This window comes from Rhinoderma darwinii, assembly GCF_050947455.1.
Source record: "Rhinoderma darwinii isolate aRhiDar2 chromosome 5 unlocalized genomic scaffold, aRhiDar2.hap1 SUPER_5_unloc_7, whole genome shotgun sequence".
Classification (NCBI taxonomy): Eukaryota; Metazoa; Chordata; class Amphibia; order Anura; family Rhinodermatidae; genus Rhinoderma; species Rhinoderma darwinii.
In genome coordinates this window covers 717,910-744,084 of record NW_027461820.1, presented here as the reverse complement: position 1 = coordinate 744,084, position 26,175 = coordinate 717,910, and the positions used below count along the sequence as shown (strand labels likewise).

Here is a 26,175-nt window from a genome sequence, read left to right as displayed (position 1 = left end):
GCCCAGGCTTTTATCTCTGAGGCCCCATTATGATGTCAGAAAGCTGGCTCTGGAATCCTGAGGGCTCCACTATGACACGTGCAAAGTTCCGTCTGAACTTTATATAAGACGGTGAGGCTCAGTCAGTCACTCAGTGTTGCCTGAGAGGGCAACACTGCAACAGCCGGCCGCCAGGCTGTCTTTTTTTTGCACAGCTAGTTGCCTCCAGGAGGCCACAAGAGGGAGACAAGGGACTGCAAAATGGAAAATAGGCATCCACCAACTTTACAGACAACTTCTCCTTGCTCCTACAACCTCCATCCTTGCACAGTTTGTTATTCTTCTAGGTAACATAGTAACAAATCCAAATTGCTGCTCTCTTTGTAGGCAAGCAAGGCTTTGTTGCAACTGCAATTCTTACTTCTTCTTGAAATGTAGGGACGACAGTACATTCCATCACATCCATCTAGTGTACACAGGTAGGTCCATTGTGGCGGGCAGGCGAGCGGGCGGGCTGCTTTATTGGCTGTTTGCTGTTCCCCTACTCCACTCCACTATTTGACTGTTGTGCTGCATCAATCAATCAATCAATCAATCAATCAATCAATCAATCAGTGGCTGGCTCAGGTGCAGCTCTTTAACTTACCTAAAAGGGAGGGCGGAGAGAAGACAAGGAAGGTGAATGAGGTGTTCCAATGTGAAATGCCGGAAACACAGAAACACAGACGACACACAACAAGAGGTGGCAATCTATTCATTAATTGCATTTAATCAATGAGCTCATTATCACTCATGCATTGTCCAACAGGTGTTGAAATAATGGGATTAAAAGGGGAGATCCCTTCAGAAAGACAGAAACAATAGCAAAGACAAAAAACACTTTTGGAATCTGCTTTTAGTCAACACATAAGGAAAGGGTGCACCGGTCCTGGAAATACTGCAATACCAGGTCAATGCGGGGAGTGGACAGAGCAAGCTCTATTTCCATCTCCCTGTTCTAAAAATCCATTTAATATATGGTCCCCAGATAGGGGACGTATCAGATATTAAACTGATAAGAACAGATACTACACTTGATCTTAGCCAAAAGGCCGAGAAGCGATAACCCGAACGGGCCGCGCGTTGCCCGAGCCTGCCCGATACTGCTGTTCAGCCCTTGCAGCGATTCAGCCTACTTCTAGGCAATTCCATGGGGCCCTGCAGGCTCACACACTCACAGCTACACGGGAGGTGAATAAAGGCCGGAGAGGAAGCCAGACAGGATTTGCTTCTTTTGCTTGCACCACAATGCAGTGCTGAAAGAGGAGGAATCTACATAAAAACGCCTTCCTGGCAACGCCCAAATGCCCTGCTGCCATGCAGATAAACACTGGCAGCGGCAGCAAGTGCATGCCCACAGCCACCCCTTGTTCCTTCACACCTTGTATCAGCTGTAATCCAGTCCAGTCCAGTGCTGCCTGCTGAGCAGCACTGACCAACACTGCCTGGGCCCAGGCTTTTATCTCTGAGGCCCCATTATGATGTCAGAAAGCTGGCTCTGGAATCCTGAGGGCTCCACTATGACACGTGCAAAGTTCCGTCTGAACTTTATATAAGACGGTGAGGCTCAGTCAGTCACTCAGTGTTGCCTGAGAGGGCAACACTGCAACAGCCGGCCGCCAGGCTGTCTTTTTTTTGCACAGCTAGTTGCCTCCAGGAGGCCACAAGAGGGAGACAAGGGACTGCAAAATGGAAAATAGGCATCCACCAACTTTACAGACAACTTCTCCTTGCTCCTACAACCTCCATCCTTGCACAGTTTGTTATTCTTCTAGGTAACATAGTAACAAATCCAAATTGCTGCTCTCTTTGTAGGCAAGCAAGGCTTTGTTGCAACTGCAATTCTTACTTCTTCTTGAAATGTAGGGACGACAGTACATTCCATTACATCCATCTAGTGTACACAGGTAGGTCCATTGTGGCGGGCAGGTGAGCGGGCGGGCTGCTTTATTGGCTGTTTGCTGTTCCCCTACTCCACTCCACTATTTGACTGTTGTGCTGCATCAATCAATCAATCAATCAATCAATCAATCAATCAATCAGTGGCTGGCTCAGGTGCAGCTCTTTAACTTACCTAAAAGGGAGGGCGGAGAGAAGACAAGGAAGGTGAATGAGGAGTTCCAATGTGAAATGCCGGAAACACAGAAACACAGACGACACACAACAAGAGGTGGCAATCTATTCATTAATTGCATTTAATCAATGAGCTCATTATCACTCATGCATTGTCCAACAGGTGTTGAAATAATGGGATTAAAAGGGGAGATCCCTTCAGAAAGACAGAAACAATAGCAAAGACAAAAAACACTTTTGGAATCTGCTTTTAGTCAACACATAAGGAAAGGGTGCACCGGTCCTGGAAATACTGCAATACCAGGTCAATGCGTGGAGTGGACAGAGCAAGCTCTATTTCCATCTCCCTGTTCTAAAAATCCATTTAATATATGGTCCCCAGATAGGGGACGTATCAGATATTAAACTGATAAGAACAGATACTACACTTGATCTTAGCCAAAAGGCCGAGAAGCGATAACCCGAACGGGCCGCGCGTTGCCCGAGCCTGCCCGATACTGCTGTTCAGCCCTTGCAGCGATTCAGCCTACTTCTAGGCAATTCCATGGGGCCCTGCAGGCTCACACACTCACAGCTACACGGGAGGTGAATAAAGGCCGGAGAGGAAGCCAGACAGGATTTGCTTCTTTTGCTTGCACCACAATGCAGTGCTGAAAGAGGAGGAATCTACATAAAAACGCCTTCCTGGCAACGCCCAAATGCCCTGCTGCCATGCAGATAAACACTGGCAGCGGCAGCAAGTGCATGCCCACAGCCACCCCTTGTTCCTTCACACCTTGTATCAGCTGTAATCCAGTCCAGTCCAGTGCTGCCTGCTGAGCAGCACTGACCAACACTGCCTGGGCCCAGGCTTTTATCTCTGAGGCCCCATTATGATGTCAGAAAGCTGGCTCTGGAATCCTGAGGGCTCCACTATGACACGTGCAAAGTTCCGTCTGAACTTTATATAAGACGGTGAGGCTCAGTCAGTCACTCAGTGTTGCCTGAGAGGGCAACACTGCAACAGCCGGCCGCCAGGCTGTCTTTTTTTTGCACAGCTAGTTGCCTCCAGGAGGCCACAAGAGGGAGACAAGGGACTGCAAAATGGAAAATAGGCATCCACCAACTTTACAGACAACTTCTCCTTGCTCCTACAACCTCCATCCTTGCACAGTTTGTTATTCTTCTAGGTAACATAGTAACAAATCCAAATTGCTGCTCTCTTTGTAGGCAAGCAAGGCTTTGTTGCAACTGCAATTCTTACTTCTTCTTGAAATGTAGGGACGACAGTACATTCCATCACATCCATCTAGTGTACACAGGTAGGTCCATTGTGGCGGGCAGGCGAGCGGGCGGGCTGCTTTATTGGCTGTTTGCTGTTCCCCTACTCCACTCCACTATTTGACTGTTGTGCTGCATCAATCAATCAATCAATCAATCAATCAATCAATCAATCAATCAGTGGCTGGCTCAGGTGCAGCTCTTTAACTTACCTAAAAGGGAGGGCGGAGAGAAGACAAGGAAGGTGAATGAGGTGTTCCAATGTGAAATGCCGGAAACACAGAAACACAGACGACACACAACAAGAGGTGGCAATCTATTCATTAATTGCATTTAATCAATGAGCTCATTATCACTCATGCATTGTCCAACAGGTGTTGAAATAATGGGATTAAAAGGGGAGATCCCTTCAGAAAGACAGAAACAATAGCAAAGACAAAAAACACTTTTGGAATCTGCTTTTAGTCAACACATAAGGAAAGGGTGCACCGGTCCTGGAAATACTGCAATACCAGGTCAATGCGGGGAGTGGACAGAGCAAGCTCTATTTCCATCTCCCTGTTCTAAAAATCCATTTAATATATGGTCCCCAGATAGGGGACGTATCAGATATTAAACTGATAAGAACAGATACTACACTTGATCTTAGCCAAAAGGCCGAGAAGCCATAACCCGAACGGGCCGCGCGTTGCCCGAGCCTGCCCGATACTGCTGTTCAGCCCTTGCAGCGATTCAGCCTACTTCTAGGCAATTCCATGGGGCCCTGCAGGCTCACACACTCACAGCTACACGGGAGGTGAATAAAGGCCGGAGAGGAAGCCAGACAGGATTTGCTTCTTTTGCTTGCACCACAATGCAGTGCTGAAAGAGGAGGAATCTACATAAAAACGCCTTCCTGGCAACGCCCAAATGCCCTGCTGCCATGCAGATAAACACTGGCAGCGGCAGCAAGTGCATGCCCACAGCCACCCCTTGTTCCTTCACACCTTGTATCAGCTGTAATCCAGTCCAGTCCAGTGCTGCCTGCTGAGCAGCACTGACCAACACTGCCTGGGCCCAGGCTTTTATCTCTGAGGCCCCATTATGATGTCAGAAAGCTGGCTCTGGAATCCTGAGGGCTCCACTATGACACGTGCAAAGTTCCGTCTGAACTTTATATAAGACGGTGAGGCTCAGTCAGTCACTCAGTGTTGCCTGAGAGGGCAACACTGCAACAGCCGGCCGCCAGGCTGTCTTTTTTTTGCACAGCTAGTTGCCTCCAGGAGGCCACAAGAGGGAGACAAGGGACTGCAAAATGGAAAATAGGCATCCACCAACTTTACAGACAACTTCTCCTTGCTCCTACAACCTCCATCCTTGCACAGTTTGTTATTCTTCTAGGTAACATAGTAACAAATCCAAATTGCTGCTCTCTTTGTAGGCAAGCAAGGCTTTGTTGCAACTGCAATTCTTACTTCTTCTTGAAATGTAGGGACGACAGTACATTCCATTACATCCATCTAGTGTACACAGGTAGGTCCATTGTGGCGGGCAGGTGAGCGGGCGGGCTGCTTTATTGGCTGTTTGCTGTTCCCCTACTCCACTCCACTATTTGACTGTTGTGCTGCATCAATCAATCAATCAATCAATCAATCAATCAATCAATCAATCAATCAATCAATCAGTGGCTGGCTCAGGTGCAGCTCTTTAACTTACCTAAAAGGGAGGGCGGAGAGAAGACAAGGAAGGTGAATGAGGAGTTCCAATGTGAAATGCCGGAAACACAGAAACACAGACGACACACAACAAGAGGTGGCAATCTATTCATTAATTGCATTTAATCAATGAGCTCATTATCACTCATGCATTGTCCAACAGGTGTTGAAATAATGGGATTAAAAGGGGAGATCCCTTCAGAAAGACAGAAACAATAGCAAAGACAAAAAACACTTTTGGAATCTGCTTTTAGTCAACACATAAGGAAAGGGTGCACCGGTCCTGGAAATACTGCAATACCAGGTCAATGCGTGGAGTGGACAGAGCAAGCTCTATTTCCATCTCCCTGTTCTAAAAATCCATTTAATATATGGTCCCCAGATAGGGGACGTATCAGATATTAAACTGATAAGAACAGATACTACACTTGATCTTAGCCAAAAGGCCGAGAAGCGATAACCCGAACGGGCCGCGCGTTGCCCGAGCCTGCCCGATACTGCTGTTCAGCCCTTGCAGCGATTCAGCCTACTTCTAGGCAATTCCATGGGGCCCTGCAGGCTCACACACTCACAGCTACACGGGAGGTGAATAAAGGCCGGAGAGGAAGCCAGACAGGATTTGCTTCTTTTGCTTGCACCACAATGCAGTGCTGAAAGAGGAGGAATCTACATAAAAACGCCTTCCTGGCAACGCCCAAATGCCCTGCTGCCATGCAGATAAACACTGGCAGCGGCAGCAAGTGCATGCCCACAGCCACCCCTTGTTCCTTCACACCTTGTATCAGCTGTAATCCAGTCCAGTCCAGTGCTGCCTGCTGAGCAGCACTGACCAACACTGCCTGGGCCCAGGCTTTTATCTCTGAGGCCCCATTATGATGTCAGAAAGCTGGCTCTGGAATCCTGACTCCACTATGACACGTGCAAAGTTCCGTCTGAACTTTATATAAGACGGTGAGGCTCAGTCAGTCACTCAGTGTTGCCTGAGAGGGCAACACTGCAACAGCCGGCCGCCAGGCTGTCTTTTTTTTGCACAGCTAGTTGCCTCCAGGAGGCCACAAGAGGGAGACAAGGGACTGCAAAATGGAAAATAGGCATCCACCAACTTTACAGACAACTTCTCCTTGCTCCTACAACCTCCATCCTTGCACAGTTTGTTATTCTTCTAGGTAACATAGTAACAAATCCAAATTGCTGCTCTCTTTGTAGGCAAGCAAGGCTTTGTTGCAACTGCAATTCTTACTTCTTCTTGAAATGTAGGGACGACAGTACATTCCATCACATCCATCTAGTGTACACAGGTAGGTCCATTGTGGCGGGCAGGCGAGCGGGCGGGCTGCTTTATTGGCTGTTTGCTGTTCCCCTACTCCACTCCACTATTTGACTGTTGTGCTGCATCAATCAATCAATCAATCAATCAATCAATCAATCAATCAATCAATCAATCAATCAATCAGTGGCTGGCTCAGGTGCAGCTCTTTAACTTACCTAAAAGGGAGGGCGGAGAGAAGACAAGGAAGGTGAATGAGGTGTTCCAATGTGAAATGCCGGAAACACAGAAACACAGACGACACACAACAAGAGGTGGCAATCTATTCATTAATTGCATTTAATCAATGAGCTCATTATCACTCATGCATTGTCCAACAGGTGTTGAAATAATGGGATTAAAAGGGGAGATCCCTTCAGAAAGACAGAAACAATAGCAAAGACAAAAAACACTTTTGGAATCTGCTTTTAGTCAACACATAAGGAAAGGGTGCACCGGTCCTGGAAATACTGCAATACCAGGTCAATGCGTGGAGTGGACAGAGCAAGCTCTATTTCCATCTCCCTGTTCTAAAAATCCATTTAATATATGGTCCCCAGATAGGGGACGTATCAGATATTAAACTGATAAGAACAGATACTACACTTGATCTTAGCCAAAAGGCCGAGAAGCGATAACCCGAACGGGCCGCGCGTTGCCCGAGCCTGCCCGATACTGCTGTTCAGCCCTTGCAGCGATTCAGCCTACTTCTAGGCAATTCCATGGGGCCCTGCAGGCTCACACACTCACAGCTACACGGGAGGTGAATAAAGGCCGGAGAGGAAGCCAGACAGGATTTGCTTCTTTTGCTTGCACCACAATGCAGTGCTGAAAGAGGAGGAATCTACATAAAAACGCCTTCCTGGCAACGCCCAAATGCCCTGCTGCCATGCAGATAAACACTGGCAGCGGCAGCAAGTGCATGCCCACAGCCACCCCTTGTTCCTTCACACCTTGTATCAGCTGTAATCCAGTCCAGTCCAGTGCTGCCTGCTGAGCAGCACTGACCAACACTGCCTGGGCCCAGGCTTTTATCTCTGAGGCCCCATTATGATGTCAGAAAGCTGGCTCTGGAATCCTGAGGGCTCCACTATGACACGTGCAAAGTTCCGTCTGAACTTTATATAAGACGGTGAGGCTCAGTCAGTCACTCAGTGTTGCCTGAGAGGGCAACACTGCAACAGCCGGCCGCCAGGCTGTCTTTTTTTTGCACAGCTAGTTGCCTCCAGGAGGCCACAAGAGGGAGACAAGGGACTGCAAAATGGAAAATAGGCATCCACCAACTTTACAGACAACTTCTCCTTGCTCCTACAACCTCCATCCTTGCACAGTTTGTTATTCTTCTAGGTAACATAGTAACAAATCCAAATTGCTGCTCTCTTTGTAGGCAAGCAAGGCTTTGTTGCAACTGCAATTCTTACTTCTTCTTGAAATGTAGGGACGACAGTACATTCCATCACATCCATCTAGTGTACACAGGTAGGTCCATTGTGGCGGGCAGGCGAGCGGGCGGGCTGCTTTATTGGCTGTTTGCTGTTCCCCTACTCCACTCCACTATTTGACTGTTGTGCTGCATCAATCAATCAATCAATCAATCAATCAATCAATCAATCAGTGGCTGGCTCAGGTGCAGCTCTTTAACTTACCTAAAAGGGAGGGCGGAGAGAAGACAAGGAAGGTGAATGAGGTGTTCCAATGTGAAATGCCGGAAACACAGAAACACAGACGACACACAACAAGAGGTGGCAATCTATTCATTAATTGCATTTAATCAATGAGCTCATTATCACTCATGCATTGTCCAACAGGTGTTGAAATAATGGGATTAAAAGGGGAGATCCCTTCAGAAAGACAGAAACAATAGCAAAGACAAAAAACACTTTTGGAATCTGCTTTTAGTCAACACATAAGGAAAGGGTGCACCGGTCCTGGAAATACTGCAATACCAGGTCAATGCGTGGAGTGGACAGAGCAAGCTCTATTTCCATCTCCCTGTTCTAAAAATCCATTTAATATATGGTCCCCAGATAGGGGACGTATCAGATATTAAACTGATAAGAACAGATACTACACTTGATCTTAGCCAAAAGGCCGAGAAGCGATAACCCGAACGGGCCGCGCGTTGCCCGAGCCTGCCCGATACTGCTGTTCAGCCCTTGCAGCGATTCAGCCTACTTCTAGGCAATTCCATGGGGCCCTGCAGGCTCACACACTCACAGCTACACGGGAGGTGAATAAAGGCCGGAGAGGAAGCCAGACAGGATTTGCTTCTTTTGCTTGCACCACAATGCAGTGCTGAAAGAGGAGGAATCTACATAAAAACGCCTTCCTGGCAACGCCCAAATGCCCTGCTGCCATGCAGATAAACACTGGCAGCGGCAGCAAGTGCATGCCCACAGCCACCCCTTGTTCCTTCACACCTTGTATCAGCTGTAATCCAGTCCAGTCCAGTGCTGCCTGCTGAGCAGCACTGACCAACACTGCCTGGGCCCAGGCTTTTATCTCTGAGGCCCCATTATGATGTCAGAAAGCTGGCTCTGGAATCCTGAGGGCTCCACTATGACACGTGCAAAGTTCCGTCTGAACTTTATATAAGACGGTGAGGCTCAGTCAGTCACTCAGTGTTGCCTGAGAGGGCAACACTGCAACAGCCGGCCGCCAGGCTGTCTTTTTTTTGCACAGCTAGTTGCCTCCAGGAGGCCACAAGAGGGAGACAAGGGACTGCAAAATGGAAAATAGGCATCCACCAACTTTACAGACAACTTCTCCTTGCTCCTACAACCTCCATCCTTGCACAGTTTGTTATTCTTCTAGGTAACATAGTAACAAATCCAAATTGCTGCTCTCTTTGTAGGCAAGCAAGGCTTTGTTGCAACTGCAATTCTTACTTCTTCTTGAAATGTAGGGACGACAGTACATTCCATCATATCCATCTAGTGTACACAGGTAGGTCCATTGTGGCGGGCAGGCGAGCGGGCGGGCTGCTTTATTGGCTGTTTGCTGTTCCCCTACTCCACTCCACTATTTGACTGTTGTGCTGCATCAATCAATCAATCAATCAATCAATCAATCAATCAATCAATCAATCAATCAATCAGTGGCTGGCTCAGGTGCAGCTCTTTAACTTACCTAAAAGGGAGGGCGGAGAGAAGACAAGGAAGGTGAATGAGGTGTTCCAATGTGAAATGCCGGAAACACAGAAACACAGACGACACACAACAAGAGGTGGCAATCTATTCATTAATTGCATTTAATCAATGAGCTCATTATCACTCATGCATTGTCCAACAGGTGTTGAAATAATGGGATTAAAAGGGGAGATCCCTTCAGAAAGACAGAAACAATAGCAAAGACAAAAAACACTTTTGGAATCTGCTTTTAGTCAACACATAAGGAAAGGGTGCACCGGTCCTGGAAATACTGCAATACCAGGTCAATGCGTGGAGTGGACAGAGCAAGCTCTATTTCCATCTCCCTGTTCTAAAAATCCATTTAATATATGGTCCCCAGATAGGGGACGTATCAGATATTAAACTGATAAGAACAGATACTACACTTGATCTTAGCCAAAAGGCCGAGAAGCGATAACCCGAACGGGCCGCGCGTTGCCCGAGCCTGCCCGATACTGCTGTTCAGCCCTTGCAGCGATTCAGCCTACTTCTAGGCAATTCCATGGGGCCCTGCAGGCTCACACACTCACAGCTACACGGGAGGTGAATAAAGGCCGGAGAGGAAGCCAGACAGGATTTGCTTCTTTTGCTTGCACCACAATGCAGTGCTGAAAGAGGAGGAATCTACATAAAAACGCCTTCCTGGCAACGCCCAAATGCCCTGCTGCCATGCAGATAAACACTGGCAGCGGCAGCAAGTGCATGCCCACAGCCACCCCTTGTTCCTTCACACCTTGTATCAGCTGTAATCCAGTCCAGTCCAGTGCTGCCTGCTGAGCAGCACTGACCAACACTGCCTGGGCCCAGGCTTTTATCTCTGAGGCCCCATTATGATGTCAGAAAGCTGGCTCTGGAATCCTGAGGGCTCCACTATGACACGTGCAAAGTTCCGTCTGAACTTTATATAAGACGGTGAGGCTCAGTCAGTCACTCAGTGTTGCCTGAGAGGGCAACACTGCAACAGCCGGCCGCCAGGCTGTCTTTTTTTTGCACAGCTAGTTGCCTCCAGGAGGCCACAAGAGGGAGACGAGGGACTGCAAAATGGAAAATAGGCATCCACCAACTTTACAGACAACTTCTCCTTGCTCCTACAACCTCCATCCTTGCACAGTTTGTTATTCTTCTAGGTAACATAGTAACAAATCCAAATTGCTGCTCTCTTTGTAGGCAAGCAAGGCTTTGTTGCAACTGCAATTCTTACTTCTTCTTGAAATGTAGGGACGACAGTACATTCCATCACATCCATCTAGTGTACACAGGTAGGTCCATTGTGGCGGGCAGGCGAGCGGGCGGGCTGCTTTATTGGCTGTTTGCTGTTCCCCTACTCCACTCCACTATTTGACTGTTGTGCTGCATCAATCAATCAATCAATCAATCAATCAATCAATCAATCAATCAATCAATCAGTGGCTGGCTCAGGTGCAGCTCTTTAACTTACCTAAAAGGGAGGGCGGAGAGAAGACAAGGAAGGTGAATGAGGTGTTCCAATGTGAAATGCCGGAAACACAGAAACACAGACGACACACAACAAGAGGTGGCAATCTATTCATTAATTGCATTTAATCAATGAGCTCATTATCACTCATGCATTGTCCAACAGGTGTTGAAATAATGGGATTAAAAGGGGAGATCCCTTCAGAAAGACAGAAACAATAGCAAAGACAAAAAACACTTTTGGAATCTGCTTTTAGTCAACACATAAGGAAAGGGTGCACCGGTCCTGGAAATACTGCAATACCAGGTCAATGCGTGGAGTGGACAGAGCAAGCTCTATTTCCATCTCCCTGTTCTAAAAATCCATTTAATATATGGTCCCCAGATAGGGGACGTATCAGATATTAAACTGATAAGAACAGATACTACACTTGATCTTAGCCAAAAGGCCGAGAAGCGATAACCCGAACGGGCCGCGCGTTGCCCGAGCCTGCCCGATACTGCTGTTCAGCCCTTGCAGCGATTCAGCCTACTTCTAGGCAATTCCATGGGGCCCTGCAGGCTCACACACTCACAGCTACACGGGAGGTGAATAAAGGCCGGAGAGGAAGCCAGACAGGATTTGCTTCTTTTGCTTGCACCACAATGCAGTGCTGAAAGAGGAGGAATCTACATAAAAACGCCTTCCTGGCAACGCCCAAATGCCCTGCTGCCATGCAGATAAACACTGGCAGCGGCAGCAAGTGCATGCCCACAGCCACCCCTTGTTCCTTCACACCTTGTATCAGCTGTAATCCAGTCCAGTCCAGTGCTGCCTGCTGAGCAGCACTGACCAACACTGCCTGGGCCCAGGCTTTTATCTCTGAGGCCCCATTATGATGTCAGAAAGCTGGCTCTGGAATCCTGAGGGCTCCACTATGACACGTGCAAAGTTCCGTCTGAACTTTATATAAGACGGTGAGGCTCAGTCAGTCACTCAGTGTTGCCTGAGAGGGCAACACTGCAACAGCCGGCCGCCAGGCTGTCTTTTTTTTGCACAGCTAGTTGCCTCCAGGAGGCCACAAGAGGGAGACAAGGGACTGCAAAATGGAAAATAGGCATCCACCAACTTTACAGACAACTTCTCCTTGCTCCTACAACCTCCATCCTTGCACAGTTTGTTATTCTTCTAGGTAACATAGTAACAAATCCAAATTGCTGCTCTCTTTGTAGGCAAGCAAGGCTTTGTTGCAACTGCAATTCTTACTTCTTCTTGAAATGTAGGGACGACAGTACATTCCATCACATCCATCTAGTGTACACAGGTAGGTCCATTGTGGCGGGCAGGCGAGCGGGCGGGCTGCTTTATTGGCTGTTTGCTGTTCCCCTACTCCACTCCACTATTTGACTGTTGTGCTGCATCAATCAATCAATCAATCAATCAATCAATCAATCAATCAATCAATCAATCAGTGGCTGGCTCAGGTGCAGCTCTTTAACTTACCTAAAAGGGAGGGCGGAGAGAAGACAAGGAAGGTGAATGAGGTGTTCCAATGTGAAATGCCGGAAACACAGAAACACAGACGACACACAACAAGAGGTGGCAATCTATTCATTAATTGCATTTAATCAATGAGCTCATTATCACTCATGCATTGTCCAACAGGTGTTGAAATAATGGGATTAAAAGGGGAGATCCCTTCAGAAAGACAGAAACAATAGCAAAGACAAAAAACACTTTTGGAATCTGCTTTTAGTCAACACATAAGGAAAGGGTGCACCGGTCCTGGAAATACTGCAATACCAGGTCAATGCGTGGAGTGGACAGAGCAAGCTCTATTTCCATCTCCCTGTTCTAAAAATCCATTTAATATATGGTCCCCAGATAGGGGACGTATCAGATATTAAACTGATAAGAACAGATACTACACTTGATCTTAGCCAAAAGGCCGAGAAGCGATAACCCGAACGGGCCGCGCGTTGCCCGAGCCTGCCCGATACTGCTGTTCAGCCCTTGCAGCGATTCAGCCTACTTCTAGGCAATTCCATGGGGCCCTGCAGGCTCACACACTCACAGCTACACGGGAGGTGAATAAAGGCCGGAGAGGAAGCCAGACAGGATTTGCTTCTTTTGCTTGCACCACAATGCAGTGCTGAAAGAGGAGGAATCTACATAAAAACGCCTTCCTGGCAACGCCCAAATGCCCTGCTGCCATGCAGATAAACACTGGCAGCGGCAGCAAGTGCATGCCCACAGCCACCCCTTGTTCCTTCACACCTTGTATCAGCTGTAATCCAGTCCAGTCCAGTGCTGCCTGCTGAGCAGCACTGACCAACACTGCCTGGGCCCAGGCTTTTATCTCTGAGGCCCCATTATGATGTCAGAAAGCTGGCTCTGGAATCCTGAGGGCTCCACTATGACACGTGCAAAGTTCCGTCTGAACTTTATATAAGACGGTGAGGCTCAGTCAGTCACTCAGTGTTGCCTGAGAGGGCAACACTGCAACAGCCGGCCGCCAGGCTGTCTTTTTTTTGCACAGCTAGTTGCCTCCAGGAGGCCACAAGAGGGAGACAAGGGACTGCAAAATGGAAAATAGGCATCCACCAACTTTACAGACAACTTCTCCTTGCTCCTACAACCTCCATCCTTGCACAGTTTGTTATTCTTCTAGGTAACATAGTAACAAATCCAAATTGCTGCTCTCTTTGTAGGCAAGCAAGGCTTTGTTGCAACTGCAATTCTTACTTCTTCTTGAAATGTAGGGACGACAGTACATTCCATCACATCCATCTAGTGTACACAGGTAGGTCCATTGTGGCGGGCAGGCGAGCGGGCGGGCTGCTTTATTGGCTGTTTGCTGTTCCCCTACTCCACTCCACTATTTGACTGTTGTGCTGCATCAATCAATCAATCAATCAATCAATCAATCAATCAATCAATCAATCAATCAGTGGCTGGCTCAGGTGCAGCTCTTTAACTTACCTAAAAGGGAGGGCGGAGAGAAGACAAGGAAGGTGAATGAGGTGTTCCAATGTGAAATGCCGGAAACACAGAAACACAGACGACACACAACAAGAGGTGGCAATCTATTCATTAATTGCATTTAATCAATGAGCTCATTATCACTCATGCATTGTCCAACAGGTGTTGAAATAATGGGATTAAAAGGGGAGATCCCTTCAGAAAGACAGAAACAATAGCAAAGACAAAAAACACTTTTGGAATCTGCTTTTAGTCAACACATAAGGAAAGGGTGCACCGGTCCTGGAAATACTGCAATACCAGGTCAATGCGTGGAGTGGACAGAGCAAGCTCTATTTCCATCTCCCTGTTCTAAAAATCCATTTAATATATGGTCCCCAGATAGGGGACGTATCAGATATTAAACTGATAAGAACAGATACTACACTTGATCTTAGCCAAAAGGCCGAGAAGCGATAACCCGAACGGGCCGCGCGTTGCCCGAGCCTGCCCGATACTGCTGTTCAGCCCTTGCAGCGATTCAGCCTACTTCTAGGCAATTCCATGGGGCCCTGCAGGCTCACACACTCACAGCTACACGGGAGGTGAATACAGGCCGGAGAGGAAGCCAGACAGGATTTGCTTCTTTTGCTTGCACCACAATGCAGTGCTGAAAGAGGAGGAATCTACATAAAAACGCCTTCCTGGCAACGCCCAAATGCCCTGCTGCCATGCAGATAAACACTGGCAGCGGCAGCAAGTGCATGCCCACAGCCACCCCTTGTTCCTTCACACCTTGTATCAGCTGTAATCCAGTCCAGTCCAGTGCTGCCTGCTGAGCAGCACTGACCAACACTGCCTGGGCCCAGGCTTTTATCTCTGAGGCCCCATTATGATGTCAGAAAGCTGGCTCTGGAATCCTGAGGGCTCCACTATGACACGTGCAAAGTTCCGTCTGAACTTTATATAAGACGGTGAGGCTCAGTCAGTCACTCAGTGTTGCCTGAGAGGGCAACACTGCAACAGCCGGCCGCCAGGCTGTCTTTTTTTTGCACAGCTAGTTGCCTCCAGGAGGCCACAAGAGGGAGACAAGGGACTGCAAAATGGAAAATAGGCATCCACCAACTTTACAGACAACTTCTCCTTGCTCCTACAACCTCCATCCTTGCACAGTTTGTTATTCTTCTAGGTAACATAGTAACAAATCCAAATTGCTGCTCTCTTTGTAGGCAAGCAAGGCTTTGTTGCAACTGCAATTCTTACTTCTTCTTGAAATGTAGGGACGACAGTACATTCCATCACATCCATCTAGTGTACACAGGTAGGTCCATTGTGGCGGGCAGGCGAGCGGGCGGGCTGCTTTATTGGCTGTTTGCTGTTCCCCTACTCCACTCCACTATTTGACTGTTGTGCTGCATCAATCAATCAATCAATCAATCAATCAATCAATCAATCAATCAATCAATCAATCAGTGGCTGGCTCAGGTGCAGCTCTTTAACTTACCTAAAAGGGAGGGCGGAGAGAAGACAAGGAAGGTGAATGAGGTGTTCCAATGTGAAATGCCGGAAACACAGAAACACAGACGACACACAACAAGAGGTGGCAATCTATTCATTAATTGCATTTAATCAATGAGCTCATTATCACTCATGCATTGTCCAACAGGTGTTGAAATAATGGGATTAAAAGGGGAGATCCCTTCAGAAAGACAGAAACAATAGCAAAGACAAAAAACACTTTTGGAATCTGCTTTTAGTCAACACATAAGGAAAGGGTGCACCGGTCCTGGAAATACTGCAATACCAGGTCAATGCGTGGAGTGGACAGAGCAAGCTCTATTTCCATCTCCCTGTTCTAAAAATCCATTTAATATATGGTCCCCAGATAGGGGACGTATCAGATATTAAACTGATAAGAACAGATACTACACTTGATCTTAGCCAAAAGGCCGAGAAGCGATAACCCGAACGGGCCGCGCGTTGCCCGAGCCTGCCCGATACTGCTGTTCAGCCCTTGCAGCGATTCAGCCTACTTCTAGGCAATTCCATGGGGCCCTGCAGGCTCACACACTCACAGCTACACGGGAGGTGAATACAGGCCGGAGAGGAAGCCAGACAGGATTTGCTTCTTTTGCTTGCACCACAATGCAGTGCTGAAAGAGGAGGAATCTACATAAAAACGCCTTCCTGGCAACGCCCAAATGCCCTGCTGCCATGCAGATAAACACTGGCAGCGGCAGCAAGTGCATGCCCACAGCCACCCCTTGTTCCTTCACACCTTGTATCAGCTGTAATCCAGTCCAGTCCAGTGCTGCCTGCTGAGCAGCACTGACCAACACTGCCTGGGCCCAGGCTTTTATCTCTGAGGCCCCATTATGATGTCAGAAAGCTGGCTCTGGAATCCTGAGGGCTCCACTATGACACGTGCAAAGTTCCGTCTGAACTTTATATAAGACGGTGAGGCTCAGTCAGTCACTCAGTGTTGCCTGAGAGGGCAACACTGCAACAGCAGGCTGTCTTTTTTTTGCACAGCTAGTTGCCTCCAGGAGGCCACAAGAGGGAGACAAGGGACTGCAAAATGGAAAATAGGCATCCACCAACTTTACAGACAACTTCTCCTTGCTCCTACAACCTCCATCCTTGCACAGTTTGTTATTCTTCTAGGTAACATAGTAACAAATCCAAATTGCTGCTCTCTTTGTAGGCAAGCAAGGCTTTGTTGCAACTGCAATTCTTACTTCTTCTTGAAATGTAGGGACGACAGTACATTCCATCACATCCATCTAGTGTACACAGGTAGGTCCATTGTGGCGGGCAGGCGAGCGGGCGGGCTGCTTTATTGGCTGTTTGCTGTTCCCCTACTCCACTCCACTATTTGACTGTTGTGCTGCATCAATCAATCAATCAATCAATCAATCAATCAATCAATCAGTGGCTGGCTCAGGTGCAGCTCTTTAACTTACCTAAAAGGGAGGGCGGAGAGAAGACAAGGAAGGTGAATGAGGTGTTCCAATGTGAAATGCCGGAAACACAGAAACACAGACGACACACAACAAGAGGTGGCAATCTATTCATTAATTGCATTTAATCAATGAGCTCATTATCACTCATGCATTGTCCAACAGGTGTTGAAATAATGGGATTAAAAGGGGAGATCCCTTCAGAAAGACAGAAACAATAGCAAAGACAAAAAACACTTTTGGAATCTGCTTTTAGTCAACACATAAGGAAAGGGTGCACCGGTCCTGGAAATACTGCAATACCAGGTCAATGCGTGGAGTGGACAGAGCAAGCTCTATTTCCATCTCCCTGTTCTAAAAATCCATTTAATATATGGTCCCCAGATAGGGGACGTATCAGATATTAAACTGATAAGAACAGATACTACACTTGATCTTAGCCAAAAGGCCGAGAAGCGATAACCCGAACGGGCCGCGCGTTGCCCGAGCCTGCCCGATACTGCTGTTCAGCCCTTGCAGCGATTCAGCCTACTTCTAGGCAATTCCATGGGGCCCTGCAGGCTCACACACTCACAGCTACACGGGAGGTGAATAAAGGCCGGAGAGGAAGCCAGACAGGATTTGCTTCTTTTGCTTGCACCACAATGCAGTGCTGAAAGAGGAGGAATCTACATAAAAACGCCTTCCTGGCAACGCCCAAATGCCCTGCTGCCATGCAGATAAACACTGGCAGCGGCAGCAAGTGCATGCCCACAGCCACCCCTTGTTCCTTCACACCTTGTATCAGCTGTAATCCAGTCCAGTCCAGTGCTGCCTGCTGAGCAGCACTGACCAACACTGCCTGGGCCCAGGCTTTTATCTCTGAGGCCCCATTATGATGTCAGAAAGCTGGCTCTGGAATCCTGAGGGCTCCACTATGACACGTGCAAAGTTCCGTCTGAACTTTATATAAGACGGTGAGGCTCAGTCAGTCACTCAGTGTTGCCTGAGAGGGCAACACTGCAACAGCCGGCCGCCAGGCTGTCTTTTTTTTGCACAGCTAGTTGCCTCCAGGAGGCCACAAGAGGGAGACAAGGGACTGCAAAATGGAAAATAGGCATCCACCAACTTTACAGACAACTTCTCCTTGCTCCTACAACCTCCCTCCTTGCACAGTTTGTTATTCTTCTAGGTAACATAGTAACAAATCCAAATTGCTGCTCTCTTTGTAGGCAAGCAAGGCTTTGTTGCAACTGCAATTCTTACTTCTTCTTGAAATGTAGGGACGACAGTACATTCCATCACATCCATCTAGTGTACACAGGTAGGTCCATTGTGGCGGGCAGGCGAGCGGGCGGGCTGCTTTATTGGCTGTTTGCTGTTCCCCTACTCCACTCCACTATTTGACTGTTGTGCTGCATCAATCAATCAATCAATCAATCAATCAATCAATCAATCAATCAATCAATCAATCAGTGGCTGGCTCAGGTGCAGCTCTTTAACTTACCTAAAAGGGAGGGCGGAGAGAAGACAAGGAAGGTGAATGAGGTGTTCCAATGTGAAATGCCGGAAACACAGAAACACAGACGACACACAACAAGAGGTGGCAATCTATTCATTAATTGCATTTAATCAATGAGCTCATTATCACTCATGCATTGTCCAACAGGTGTTGAAATAATGGGATTAAAAGGGGAGATCCCTTCAGAAAGACAGAAACAATAGCAAAGACAAAAAACACTTTTGGAATCTGCTTTTAGTCAACACATAAAGAAAGGGTGCACCGGTCCTGGAAATACTGCAATACCAGGTCAATGCGTGGAGTGGACAGAGCAAGCTCTATTTCCATCTCCCTGTTCTAAAAATCCATTTAATATATGGTCCCCAGATAGGGGACGTATCAGATATTAAACTGATAAGAACAGATACTACACTTGATCTTAGCCAAAAGGCCGAGAAGCGATAACCCGAACGGGCCGCGCGTTGCCCGAGCCTGCCCGATACTGCTGTTCAGCCCTTGCAGCGATTCAGCCTACTTCTAGGCAATTCCATGGGGCCCTGCAGGCTCACACACTCACAGCTACACGGGAGGTGAATAAAGGCCGGAGAGGAAGCCAGACAGGATTTGCTTCTTTTGCTTGCACCACAATGCAGTGCTGAAAGAGGAGGAATCTACATAAAAACGCCTTCCTGGCAACGCCCAAATGCCCTGCTGCCATGCAGATAAACACTGGCAGCGGCAGCAAGTGCATGCCCACAGCCACCCCTTGTTCCTTCACACCTTGTATCAGCTGTAATCCAGTCCAGTCCAGTGCTGCCTGCTGAGCAGCACTGACCAACACTGCCTGGGCCCAGGCTTTTATCTCTGAGGCCCCATTATGATGTCAGAAAGCTGGCTCTGGAATCCTGAGGGCTCCACTATGACACGTGCAAAGTTCCGTCTGAACTTTATATAAGACGGTGAGGCTCAGTCAGTCACTCAGTGTTGCCTGAGAGGGCAACACTGCAACAGCCGGCCGCCAGGCTGTCTTTTTTTTGCACAGCTAGTTGCCTCCAGGAGGCCACAAGAGGGAGACAAGGGACTGCAAAATGGAAAATAGGCATCCACCAACTTTACAGACAACTTCTCCTTGCTCCTACAACCTCCATCCTTGCACAGTTTGTTATTCTTCTAGGTAACATAGTAACAAATCCAAATTGCTGCTCTCTTTGTAGGCAAGCAAGGCTTTGTTGCAACTGCAATTCTTACTTCTTCTTGAAATGTAGGGACGACAGTACATTCCATCACATCCATCTAGTGTACACAGGTAGGTCCATTGTGGCGGGCAGGCGAGCGGGCGGGCTGCTTTATTGGCTGTTTGCTGTTCCCCTACTCCACTCCACTATTTGACTGTTGTGCTGCATCAATCAATCAATCAATCAATCAATCAATCAATCAGTGGCTGGCTCAGGTGCAGCTCTTTAACTTACCTAAAAGGGAGGGCGGAGAGAAGACAAGGAAGGTGAATGAGGTGTTCCAATGTGAAATGCCGGAAACACAGAAACACAGACGACACACAACAAGAGGTGGCAATCTATTCATTAATTGCATTTAATCAATGAGCTCATTATCACTCATGCATTGTCCAACAGGTGTTGAAATAATGGGATTAAAAGGGGAGATCCCTTCAGAAAGACAGAAACAATAGCAAAGACAAAAAACACTTTTGGAATCTGCTTTTAGTCAACACATAAGGAAAGGGTGCACCGGTCCTGGAAATACTGCAATACCAGGTCAATGCGTGGAGTGGACAGAGCAAGCTCTATTTCCATCTCCCTGTTCTAAAAATCCATTTAATATATGGTCCCCAGATAGGGGACGTATCAGATATTAAACTGATAAGAACAGATACTACACTTGATCTTAGCCAAAAGGCCGAGAAGCGATAACCCGAACGGGCCGCGCGTTGCCCGAGCCTGCCCGATACTGCTGTTCAGCCCTTGCAGCGATTCAGCCTACTTCTAGGCAATTCCATGGGGCCCTGCAGGCTCACACACTCACAGCTACACGGGAGGTGAATAAAGGCCGGAGAGGAAGCCAGACAGGATTTGCTTCTTTTGCTTGCACCACAATGCAGTGCTGAAAGAGGAGGAATCTACATAAAAACGCCTTCCTGGCAACGCCCAAATGCCCTGCTGCCATGCAGATAAACACTGGCAGCGGCAGCAAGTGCATGCCCACAGCCACCCCTTGTTCCTTCACACCTTGTATCAGCTGTAATCCAGTCCAGTCCAGTGCTGCCTGCTGAGCAGCACTGACCAACACTGCCTGGGCCCAGGCTTTTATCTCTGAGGCCCCATTATGATGTCAGAAAGCTGGCTCTGGAATCCTGAGGGCTCCACTATGACACGTGCAAAGTTCCGTCTGAACTTTATATAAGACGGTGAGGCTCAGTCAGTCACTCAGTGTTGCCTGAGAGGGCAACACTGCAACAGCCGGCCGCCAGGCTGTCTTTTTTTTGCACAGCTAGTTGCCTCCAGGAGGCCACAAGAGGGAGACAAGGGACTGCAAAATGGAAAATAGGCATCCACCAACTTTACAGACAACTTCTCCTTGCTCCTACAACCTCCATCCTTGCACAGTTTGTTATTCTTCTAGGTAACATAGTAACAAATCCAAATTGCTGCTCTCTTTGTAGGCAAGCAAGGCTTTGTTGCAACTGCAATTCTTACTTCTTCTTGAAATGTAGGGACGACAGTACATTCCATCACATCCATCTAGTGTACACAGGTAGGTCCATTGTGGCGGGCAGGCGAGCGGGCTGCTTTATTGGCTGTTTGCTGTTCCCCTACTCCACTCCACTATTTGACTGTTGTGCTGCATCAATCAATCAATCAATCAATCAATCAATCAATCAATCAATCAATCAGTGGCTGGCTCAGGTGCAGCTCTTTAACTTACCTAAAAGGGAGGGCGGAGAGAAGACAAGGAAGGTGAATGAGGTGTTCCAATGTGAAATGCCGGAAACACAGAAACACAGACGACACACAACAAGAGGTGGCAATCTATTCATTAATTGCATTTAATCAATGAGCTCATTATCACTCATGCATTGTCCAACAGGTGTTGAAATAATGGGATTAAAAGGGGAGATCCCTTCAGAAAGACAGAAACAATAGCAAAGACAAAAAACACTTTTGGAATCTGCTTTTAGTCAACACATAAGGAAAGGGTGCACCGGTCCTGGAAATACTGCAATACCAGGTCAATGCGTGGAGTGGACAGAGCAAGCTCTATTTCCATCTCCCTGTTCTAAAAATCCATTTAATATATGGTCCCCAGATAGGGGACGTATCAGATATTAAACTGATAAGAACAGATACTACACTTGATCTTAGCCAAAAGGCCGAGAAGCGATAACCCGAACGGGCCGCGCGTTGCCCGAGCCTGCCCGATACTGCTGTTCAGCCCTTGCAGCGATTCAGCCTACTTCTAGGCAATTCCATGGGGCCCTGCAGGCTCACACACTCACAGCTACACGGGAGGTGAATAAAGGCCGGAGAGGAAGCCAGACAGGATTTGCTTCTTTTGCTTGCACCACAATGCAGTGCTGAAAGAGGAGGAATCTACATAAAAACGCCTTCCTGGCAACGCCCAAATGCCCTGCTGCCATGCAGATAAACACTGGCAGCGGCAGCAAGTGCATGCCCACAGCCACCCCTTGTTCCTTCACACCTTGTATCAGCTGTAATCCAGTCCAGTCCAGTGCTGCCTGCTGAGCAGCACTGACCAACACTGCCTGGGCCCAGGCTTTTATCTCTGAGGCCCCATTATGATGTCAGAAAGCTGGCTCTGGAATCCTGAGGGCTCCACTATGACACGTGCAAAGTTCCGTCTGAACTTTATATAAGACGGTGAGGCTCAGTCAGTCACTCAGTGTTGCCTGAGAGGGCAACACTGCAACAGCCGGCCGCCAGGCTGTCTTTTTTTTGCACAGCTAGTTGCCTCCAGGAGGCCACAAGAGGGAGACAAGGGACTGCAAAATGGAAAATAGGCATCCACCAACTTTACAGACAACTTCTCCTTGCTCCTACAACCTCCATCCTTGCACAGTTTGTTATTCTTCTAGGTAACATAGTAACAAATCCAAATTGCTGCTCTCTTTGTAGGCAAGCAAGGCTTTGTTGCAACTGCAATTCTTACTTCTTCTTGAAATGTAGGGACGACAGTACATTCCATCACATCCATCTAGTGTACACAGGTAGGTCCATTGTGGCGGGCAGGCGAGCGGGCGGGCTGCTTTATTGGCTGTTTGCTGTTCCCCTACTCCACTCCACTATTTGACTGTTGTGCTGCATCAATCAATCAATCAATCAATCAATCAATCAATCAATCAGTGGCTGGCTCAGGTGCAGCTCTTTAACTTACCTAAAAGGGAGGGCGGAGAGAAGACAAGGAAGGTGAATGAGGTGTTCCAATGTGAAATGCCGGAAACACAGAAACACAGACGACACACAACAAGAGGTGGCAATCTATTCATTAATTGCATTTAATCAATGAGCTCATTATCACTCATGCATTGTCCAACAGGTGTTGAAATAATGGGATTAAAAGGGGAGATCCCTTCAGAAAGACAGAAACAATAGCAAAGACAAAAAACACTTTTGGAATCTGCTTTTAGTCAACACATAAGGAAAGGGTGCACCGGTCCTGGAAATACTGCAATACCAGGTCAATGCGTGGAGTGGACAGAGCAAGCTCTATTTCCATCTCCCTGTTCTAAAAATCCATTTAATATATGGTCCCCAGATAGGGGACGTATCAGATATTAAACTGATAAGAACAGATACTACACTTGATCTTAGCCAAAAGGCCGAGAAGCGATAACCCGAACGGGCCGCGCGTTGCCCGAGCCTGCCCGATACTGCTGTTCAGCCCTTGCAGCGATTCAGCCTACTTCTAGGCAATTCCATGGGGCCCTGCAGGCTCACACACTCACAGCTACACGGGAGGTGAATAAAGGCCGGAGAGGAAGCCAGACAGGATTTGCTTCTTTTGCTTGCACCACAATGCAGTGCTGAAAGAGGAGGAATCTACATAAAAACGCCTTCCTGGCAACGCCCAAATGCCCTGCTGCCATGCAGATAAACACTGGCAGCGGCAGCAAGTGCATGCCCACAGCCACCCCTTGTTCCTTCACACCTTGTATCAGCTGTAATCCAGTCCAGTCCAGTGCTGCCTGCTGAGCAGCACTGACCAACACTGCCTGGGCCCAGGCTTTTATCTCTGAGGCCCCATTATGATGTCAGAAAGCTGGCTCTGGAATCCTGAGGGCTCCACTATGACACGTGCAAAGTTCCGTCTGAACTTTATATAAGACGGTGAGGCTCAGTCAGTCACTCAGTGTTGCCTGAGAGGGCAACACTGCAACAGCCGGCCGCCAGGCTGTCTTTTTTTTGCACAGCTAGTTGCCTCCAGGAGGCCACAAGAGGGAGACAAGGGACTGCAAAATGGAAAATAGGCATCCACCAACTTTACAGACAACTTCTCCTTGCTCCTACAACCTCCATCCTTGCACAGTTTGTTATTCTTCTAGGTAACATAGTAACAAATCCAAATTGCTGCTCTCTTTGTAGGCAAGCAAGGCTTTGTTGCAACTGCAATTCTTACTTCTTCTTGAAATGTAGGGACGACAGTACATTCCATCACATCCATCTAGTGTACACAGGTAGGTCCATTGTGGCGGGCAGGCGAGCGGGCGGGCTGCTTTATTGGCTGTTTGCTGTTCCCCTACTCCACTCCACTATTTGACTGTTGTGCTGCATCAATCAATCAATCAATCAATCAATCAATCAATCAATCCATCAATCAATCAATCAATCAATCAGTGGCTGGCTCAGGTGCAGCTCTTTAACTTACCTAAAAGGGAGGGCGGAGAGAAGACAAGGAAGGTGAATGAGGTGTTCCAATGTGAAATGCCGGAAACACAGAAACACAGACGACACACAACAAGAGGTGGCAATCTATTCATTAATTGCATTTAATCAATGAGCTCATTATCACTCATGCATTGTCCAACAGGTGTTGAAATAATGGGATTAAAAGGGGAGATCCCTTCAGAAAGACAGAAACAATAGCAAAGACAAAAAACACTTTTGGAATCTGCTTTTAGTCAACACATAAGGAAAGGGTGCACCGGTCCTGGAAATACTGCAATACCAGGTCAATGCGTGGAGTGGACAGAGCAAGCTCTATTTCCATCTCCCTGTTCTAAAAATCCATTTAATATATGGTCCCCAGATAGGGGACGTATCAGATATTAAACTGATAAGAACAGATACTACACTTGATCTTAGCCAAAAGGCCGAGAAGCGATAACCCGAACGGGCCGCGCGTTGCCCGAGCCTGCCCGATACTGCTGTTCAGCCCTTGCAGCGATTCAGCCTACTTCTAGGCAATTCCATGGGGCCCTGCAGGCTCACACACTCACAGCTACACGGGAGGTGAATAAAGGCCGGAGAGGAAGCCAGACAGGATTTGCTTCTTTTGCTTGCACCACAATGCAGTGCTGAAAGAGGAGGAATCTACATAAAAACGCCTTCCTGGCAACGCCCAAATGCCCTGCTGCCATGCAGATAAACACTGGCAGCGGCAGCAAGTGCATGCCCACAGCCACCCCTTGTTCCTTCACACCTTGTATCAGCTGTAATCCAGTCCAGTCCAGTGCTGCCTGCTGAGCAGCACTGACCAACACTGCCTGGGCCCAGGCTTTTATCTCTGAGGCCCCATTATGATGTCAGAAAGCTGGCTCTGGAATCCTGAGGGCTCCACTATGACACGTGCAAAGTTCCGTCTGAACTTTATATAAGACGGTGAGGCTCAGTCAGTCACTCAGTGTTGCCTGAGAGGGCAACACTGCAACAGCCGGCCGCCAGGCTGTCTTTTTTTTGCACAGCTAGTTGCCTCCAGGAGGCCACAAGAGGGAGACAAGGGACTGCAAAATGGAAAATAGGCATCCACCAACTTTACAGACAACTTCTCCTTGCTCCTACAACCTCCATCCTTGCACAGTTTGTTATTCTTCTAGGTAACATAGTAACAAATCCAAATTGCTGCTCTCTTTGTAGGCAAGCAAGGCTTTGTTGCAACTGCAATTCTTACTTCTTCTTGAAATGTAGGGACGACAGTACATTCCATCACATCCATCTAGTGTACACAGGTAGGTCCATTGTGGCGGGCAGGCGAGCGGGCGGGCTGCTTTATTGGCTGTTTGCTGTTCCCCTACTCCACTCCACTATTTGACTGTTGTGCTGCATCAATCAATCAATCAATCAATCAATCAATCAATCAATCAATCAATCAGTGGCTGGCTCAGGTGCAGCTCTTTAACTTACCTAAAAGGGAGGGCGGAGAGAAGACAAGGAAGGTGAATGAGGTGTTCCAATGTGAAATGCCGGAAACACAGAAACACAGACGACACACAACAAGAGGTGGCAATCTATTCATTAATTGCATTTAATCAATGAGCTCATTATCACTCATGCATTGTCCAACAGGTGTTGAAATAATGGGATTAAAAGGGGAGATCCCTTCAGAAAGACAGAAACAATAGCAAAGACAAAAAACACTTTTGGAATCTGCTTTTAGTCAACACATAAGGAAAGGGTGCACCGGTCCTGGAAATACTGCAATACCAGGTCAATGCGTGGAGTGGACAGAGCAAGCTCTATTTCCATCTCCCTGTTCTAAAAATCCATTTAATATATGGTCCCCAGATAGGGGACGTATCAGATATTAAACTGATAAGAACAGATACTACACTTGATCTTAGCCAAAAGGCCGAGAAGCGATAACCCGAAC

At 47.7% G+C, this 26,175-nt stretch overlaps 18 non-coding genes across 18 annotated transcripts; all 18 read right to left on the bottom strand.

The window, feature by feature from the left end:
- Window positions 1–891: 891 nt before the first annotated feature.
- On the bottom strand, window positions 892–1,082 carry LOC142696560 (U2 spliceosomal RNA). The gene has a single exon (XR_012864444.1). It is a non-coding gene; the product is annotated as a U2 spliceosomal RNA (small nuclear RNA).
- A 1,276-nt stretch (window positions 1,083–2,358) lies between these two features.
- Window positions 2,359–2,549, bottom strand: LOC142697089 (U2 spliceosomal RNA). The gene has a single exon (XR_012864917.1). It is a non-coding gene; the product is annotated as a U2 spliceosomal RNA (small nuclear RNA).
- A 1,280-nt stretch (window positions 2,550–3,829) lies between these two features.
- On the bottom strand, window positions 3,830–4,020 carry LOC142696588 (U2 spliceosomal RNA). The gene has a single exon (XR_012864469.1). It is a non-coding gene; the product is annotated as a U2 spliceosomal RNA (small nuclear RNA).
- A 1,292-nt stretch (window positions 4,021–5,312) lies between these two features.
- On the bottom strand, window positions 5,313–5,503 carry LOC142697088 (U2 spliceosomal RNA). Its single transcript, XR_012864916.1, has one exon. It is a non-coding gene; the product is annotated as a U2 spliceosomal RNA (small nuclear RNA).
- Window positions 5,504–6,796: 1,293 nt separating this feature from the next.
- Window positions 6,797–6,987, bottom strand: LOC142697087 (U2 spliceosomal RNA). Its single transcript, XR_012864915.1, has one exon. It is a non-coding gene; the product is annotated as a U2 spliceosomal RNA (small nuclear RNA).
- Window positions 6,988–8,263: 1,276 nt separating this feature from the next.
- LOC142697086 (U2 spliceosomal RNA) lies at window positions 8,264–8,454 on the bottom strand. The gene has a single exon (XR_012864914.1). It is a non-coding gene; the product is annotated as a U2 spliceosomal RNA (small nuclear RNA).
- A 1,292-nt stretch (window positions 8,455–9,746) lies between these two features.
- On the bottom strand, window positions 9,747–9,937 carry LOC142697084 (U2 spliceosomal RNA). Its single transcript, XR_012864913.1, has one exon. It is a non-coding gene; the product is annotated as a U2 spliceosomal RNA (small nuclear RNA).
- Window positions 9,938–11,225: 1,288 nt separating this feature from the next.
- LOC142697082 (U2 spliceosomal RNA) lies at window positions 11,226–11,416 on the bottom strand. Its single transcript, XR_012864911.1, has one exon. It is a non-coding gene; the product is annotated as a U2 spliceosomal RNA (small nuclear RNA).
- A 1,288-nt stretch (window positions 11,417–12,704) lies between these two features.
- Window positions 12,705–12,895, bottom strand: LOC142697081 (U2 spliceosomal RNA). Its single transcript, XR_012864910.1, has one exon. It is a non-coding gene; the product is annotated as a U2 spliceosomal RNA (small nuclear RNA).
- Window positions 12,896–14,183: 1,288 nt separating this feature from the next.
- On the bottom strand, window positions 14,184–14,374 carry LOC142697080 (U2 spliceosomal RNA). Its single transcript, XR_012864909.1, has one exon. It is a non-coding gene; the product is annotated as a U2 spliceosomal RNA (small nuclear RNA).
- Window positions 14,375–15,666: 1,292 nt separating this feature from the next.
- LOC142697079 (U2 spliceosomal RNA) lies at window positions 15,667–15,857 on the bottom strand. The gene has a single exon (XR_012864908.1). It is a non-coding gene; the product is annotated as a U2 spliceosomal RNA (small nuclear RNA).
- Window positions 15,858–17,125: 1,268 nt separating this feature from the next.
- LOC142697078 (U2 spliceosomal RNA) lies at window positions 17,126–17,316 on the bottom strand. The gene has a single exon (XR_012864907.1). It is a non-coding gene; the product is annotated as a U2 spliceosomal RNA (small nuclear RNA).
- Window positions 17,317–18,608: 1,292 nt separating this feature from the next.
- On the bottom strand, window positions 18,609–18,799 carry LOC142697077 (U2 spliceosomal RNA). The gene has a single exon (XR_012864906.1). It is a non-coding gene; the product is annotated as a U2 spliceosomal RNA (small nuclear RNA).
- A 1,272-nt stretch (window positions 18,800–20,071) lies between these two features.
- Window positions 20,072–20,262, bottom strand: LOC142697076 (U2 spliceosomal RNA). The gene has a single exon (XR_012864905.1). It is a non-coding gene; the product is annotated as a U2 spliceosomal RNA (small nuclear RNA).
- Window positions 20,263–21,542: 1,280 nt separating this feature from the next.
- On the bottom strand, window positions 21,543–21,733 carry LOC142697075 (U2 spliceosomal RNA). The gene has a single exon (XR_012864904.1). It is a non-coding gene; the product is annotated as a U2 spliceosomal RNA (small nuclear RNA).
- A 1,276-nt stretch (window positions 21,734–23,009) lies between these two features.
- Window positions 23,010–23,200, bottom strand: LOC142697073 (U2 spliceosomal RNA). The gene has a single exon (XR_012864903.1). It is a non-coding gene; the product is annotated as a U2 spliceosomal RNA (small nuclear RNA).
- Window positions 23,201–24,500: 1,300 nt separating this feature from the next.
- On the bottom strand, window positions 24,501–24,691 carry LOC142697072 (U2 spliceosomal RNA). Its single transcript, XR_012864902.1, has one exon. It is a non-coding gene; the product is annotated as a U2 spliceosomal RNA (small nuclear RNA).
- A 1,284-nt stretch (window positions 24,692–25,975) lies between these two features.
- On the bottom strand, window positions 25,976–26,166 carry LOC142697070 (U2 spliceosomal RNA). Its single transcript, XR_012864900.1, has one exon. It is a non-coding gene; the product is annotated as a U2 spliceosomal RNA (small nuclear RNA).
- Window positions 26,167–26,175: the final 9 nt, after the last annotated feature.